Source organism: Protopterus annectens, chromosome 1.part1, assembly GCF_019279795.1.
Source record: "Protopterus annectens isolate FY-2018-M chromosome 1.part1, PAN1.0, whole genome shotgun sequence".
In the NCBI taxonomy this organism is placed as follows: Eukaryota; Metazoa; Chordata; order Ceratodontiformes; family Protopteridae; genus Protopterus; species Protopterus annectens.
The window spans coordinates 1,270,714,753-1,270,719,776 of NC_056726.1; the positions used below are offsets into that span (position 1 = coordinate 1,270,714,753).

The 5,024-nt window shown below is 37.1% G+C and overlaps 1 protein-coding gene across 1 annotated transcript in view; it reads left to right on the forward strand.

Annotated features, from left to right (window-relative positions):
- The window catches only part of IL11 (interleukin 11), a 34,275-nt gene extending 30,472 nt beyond the window's left edge, over positions 1–3,803 (forward strand). Inside the window, exon 5 of the mRNA XM_044081534.1 lies at positions 1–3,803. This exon is cut by the window's left edge and continues 534 nt beyond it. The gene's annotated coding sequence lies outside the window, so the exon portion shown is untranslated.
- Positions 3,804–5,024: the final 1,221 nt, after the last annotated feature.

Consider the following 5,024-nt stretch of genomic DNA (forward strand, 5'->3'; position numbering starts at 1 on the left):
CTTATAATGTCAAAATCTTTCTTTTTACATGTTTACTGGAGATGAACAGCCTCAGACCTGTCTCTGCGTTACTGTTACATAAATCTACATAAAACATTCCATGTTTAGTTATGGCACTGTGAGAAAAAAGACACAGGTGAGCAACAAAAAAGGGCAGAAGTCAAAAAGCACTGCAGAGAGACTTGTTTGAATCTATGCAATTCGTGTAAATTATGAAATATCTTTGAGCATTCCGAAGTGTGGCATCTGGTCAGAAGATGAAGAAGCAGAAATTGGCTCAAGGATTACTCCATGAATTATTAATACAGTGCATTTGCAGAAGATCCATATGAAGCTGCATGAGTAGATGAAACGTGACCATCTTTAAATATTTTCCTTAACTAGGGTCATTTGTTTGTTTGTTTTTTGTTTTTTTTTTCATTCTGGCCATCCCTTGTCATGAGTGAAGATATTGCCTATGCAATAAAAAAGTGCCTAATATAATGACTGTTCCTGAATGCAGAATTAAGGAACCAGCATCTGACAACAATTTTAGACTGTTGTACTTTGGAAAATCAGTATTCTGTTTGCAAGTTTGCAGTACTGGACCTTAATATATAGCTCTTGTATAGTCTCTGAAAGAGTTTGGTATAAATGCTTGACTGAAATAGCAGTTCCAAAGCATAGTAGCCATACAGCTACACTTTAAATGTCTCAATAATGCTAATCATGCACATCGGAGTTCTTCCATCATTAATTTATTTAACGTTGCTTTATGACCCAAAGGTATACATTTGTCTGGAGGCTTCCTGGAACTTTCATATAGATAAGTATAGAGCTGCAGTACACTGTCAGCTCGAAAACAAGAGCGAAAAGCCTGAACAATCACCTGCTTTCTGATTCACTTTACTATCACACCAGTTTACTTTAAAACGAGCCACTTGGCTTTCCTTTGTGGGTGTGAGGCTTGATGTATACATTCCATTATCTTGTGCAATACTGGATTTCAAGCAGCGGATTTCATAGGAAATGTGGAGTGCAGAATCGTCACTGTTAAGTAGTTGAAAATCATCAGTAGTACCCTTTCTATTTTTTTTCAGTAAACATGATGCTCATTATTTCCTGTAGTATTAGGAGTTGGAGCATTATGTTCTTTAAATACTCAAGTAATGTCTCCTATATGAGAACAATTTAGTATTCAAAACTTGTCAGTACTGTCCAAAAAAGTCAAGAGACCAAAAAGAATCAATTTATCTTTTCCTTGCCTTTGCTGTGAGCACAGGAAATGAGCAGGATTAAAGAAGTAATGCAAAAGAAAGCTAGTATTCCAGATAAAAGAAGTGTCACTTAAGCAAGGGAGTGATGAATGAGCAGCATCTCAAAGTTATGTGACAAAATGAAAAAAAGGTTGGGAAGAGTAGCAACATATTTAAGACTGATAATAAGATGAAGCTCTGAGCTCTCCTATTCATCAGACAAACTGTAAGCTCCAGCAGTAGTGCTGGGAATAATTTGTAAATCTGTACATTTCTGGCTCATATGCATTTAGCTATACCAGCTAAGCACCCAATAGGTAGTTTGTGAATAAATGTAAATGTCAGTGCATAAGAGTAATGTCATATGTCTAGGGAGTGGCTAGACCACTTTCAGCTGCTACTTTCACATGAAAAACAGATTCCAGGTAGAACAGCTTTCCTCTGAGCTAAACAACACCCTTACTGATATGGCCTTATCCTCACTTCAAGTCCACTGAGTTGATTTGCACAGTGAGTTAGGGATATCATGTAGTGCAGATGCCATTTAAAAGTGAGAGGACTATAGCTGCAATCATTGGAATTGCAAAATTAAAACGTGCAAATGACAGAATATATGCAAAGTCTCAGTCAGAATTCTTTGAGGTGCACAAATCTTGAAATTAGTGGTAACGTGAAGGGCACAAAAGAAAAGTTTAAAAGGTATAAAGGCAAGTTTTGCAATATGTTGTTTTTTTCCCATTTCAATTGTAATTTATTTGTGGAAGTGTTGAGAGCAACACTAGTATGTCTTACACTTCTGATAGGGGACCCTGACATACTAATTGCTGTTGCAAAAAGAGTAATTAGATAGTCATAACCAATTCCCCTTCAGTAATGTCTAGTGTTTTAAGCAGATGCGCAAACTTGCAGGTACATAGCTGTAAAACTATCAAACTAAAAATAGCTATCAGAGATTGAATAACCATACCTAAGAAACAGACATAATCTTTGGCTAATCTTTACTTCAGACTTATAATATCCTCAATATAATTTGCTAAGTGTTTATGATTTATTTTTTTTTCTGAAACTGTTTTACATGAGACTAAAGCCAGAAAAATCAAATTATATTCCACAGTACTGCAAACATTATCACTGGAGTAAAAGGAAAGAGTATAATACATTTTTGTGTATAATAGGTTAACATTTACATATCTGAGTGCTGCATCACTGGAAATATTAGGCAGACAAAGAAAGGCAAGAAAGTCATTCTTTTGGATGAGAGGTACTTGCATGCCATCCAGACCCTGACAGATCACAATAACAAGGATATGAATGAAATAATTATAGTAAATAATACTAATAAAAAGTGAAAAGAACATTCCATATGCCACATATAGGTTCATAGGTGTGTACTAGGCTAACGACCACTAGGGCCCTTTTAAGCATAGTCTTGCATCCAAAAGTTATAAATCTGAACAAATGCCTGTTGTTCTTAATTAACTGATGGGATTGTTGAAATGTGCCATTTCTCAGACCAAATCTTGAAAGCCATTCCATCTGTCTTTGTGGAGTGTGTTGCATGTTTTAGTGAGCATATCACTGGAAATTGTTACAGATAATGTTCTCAGTGTATGTTACTTGTATAAAGTAAACAGAAATAAAGCAAGTTAAAGCCAGATCAAAATGTAGCCTGCCCTACAGTCAGATGCTTACACTTTCAGTGATGTTTTTATTGCCCAAACCAGGTGTACTGTGGGACAAGATGCTTTGGATTTCCTTTTAGTCTGACAGACACAAGGGAAATAAGATTGCCAGTTTAATGGCATAAATATACTTACTTATAAATATACACCTACTACATAAGTTAACTATATCCAACACTAGTTAACTTATTACTGATGAAGCATTAGGTGTGAACATCCCTCATTGCTGTGTCCCCTTATATGTTCATTAGGCATGTAGACAGAATGCTTTGTCTTCTATATTGCAGTCGATATCTGTGAAAAGTGAACTCCTGTCATAAGGGATAAACCTTGCTTATTCTCAGGCTGTTACTGTGTGGGTGGGTACTGCAAAGTGTAAAACACTGATGAGATTAAACTCAAAACTTTATGTATGCATCATTCATATAGTATATCACTCACAGTTAGCTGCATGACCTTTTTACACTCTTAATTAACACCAAAGTTTGGATTCGCTTTGATGTGTCTTTCCACGGCACCTACTACATAATTAAGTCGGATGTAAAATAGTGGCCTACCTTACATTTTGCCATAGTTAGTGCAGAGCTACTCATAGGTAAAGAACTGACAGCTTTAACATGGAAGCATGTGAAGTCTGTGTTAGGTGGGCATGTGTGTGAGGGGTCCCATTGCTGTGCCTTATTACTGCACATTTCACTTTCATATTGTTTATGTTATATTTTCTCTGAGGGATGCAATCTGTCCCTTTGGGTAGCATCTGAATTTGGTCTGGCTCCATCTTCTGTTCTGAATGTACTTATAAAAGGATGTCAAATGCTGCAAAATCCACCTGTTTTATACTTTTTAGACATTTGTGTTTATTTATTTATAATTTAAAACAAGTATTTATGATGGTACTTTCTTTTTTATTATTTATTTAATTTATTTCTGTTTTGGAGTTTTGTTGTAACTTAGCCATACAGTATTTATTTGTATTGCCTTTTTATAGAATATGGAATAAAAAATGCATTTCATACAACAGTGTGCCTCTCTGTTTCCCTGCCTTATTTCAGTATTCTAGCAGATTTGTACAACCTTTGTTAAATGTTTGGGGCATAATTCCAAGCAATTGTGAATACAGCACTGCAGTTCTACATATTTTTAGATTAATAACATACCAAAGGCAACAGTGTTTCATTATAGCTGCTTAGATGCAAAGCCATAACACATCATAACATAGAAGTTTGTCCTTTTGTGAGACACGATCACAGGCCCCTTTACACTTTGTTCAAACCATTCAGAATGCTTAAGTATTTATCAGCTGCACGTTCCTTCCTTAAAGTTGTATTGTTGTCTTTTCAATATATTATGAAAGCTCTATTGTATTTAGATACCAGATTCCCTTCTTTACTGCAGCTAGTATTCTGTTATGTTTTCCAAATATTGATGAAACGGTAGCCAGCTCTGTGAGGTAGAGGAATAAAGCCCTGAGTGCAGTACAGACATCCCAAGTATGGCTAGCAGCTCAGGTGCCTGGAAGAGCTGTCCAGGGAGGATGGGAATAAGTAACCACTGCTGGCTCACCCACAATGGGGGAAAGGAGGTAGTTCTGGCCTACCACACAGATGACACTTAATGACAGCATCAAGTGTTGACCCAGTGGAGTTCAGAGCCAGCCAAGCTCATTCTACCATAATGCATATGCATTATATAACCAAGGAAAAAAGCTTTTGCAAAAGCATGCTTCCCCTCAGTAGATAGAACCTGGAAGCTCGAAGAAGCCAAATAGGTGGGAAGGGGGGGTTTACAAAAGGAACTGGGTAGGCCACCTCCCACAACCAGCAATCCAGTCATCTCCCTACTACCAACTCTGACTGGGGAATGGAGGGCTGATGGGGAATCCCTGGCACTAGAAAATGGGACATAGGGGCCTCACCTAGCCATGGAATACTTGGCTGTTGTTCTGCTGGAAGGAATGGGTCAGTTAGGTGAAAACCGAGGAACACTGGGCAAGGTCCTGAGGGAGCATAAAAGAAGTAGTGATGAAACACTTGATTACCAGGCAATACAACATACATAATGTAGTGCATTTTCCACATTTAACTTTGCTCATGCCAAATTGTTTGCT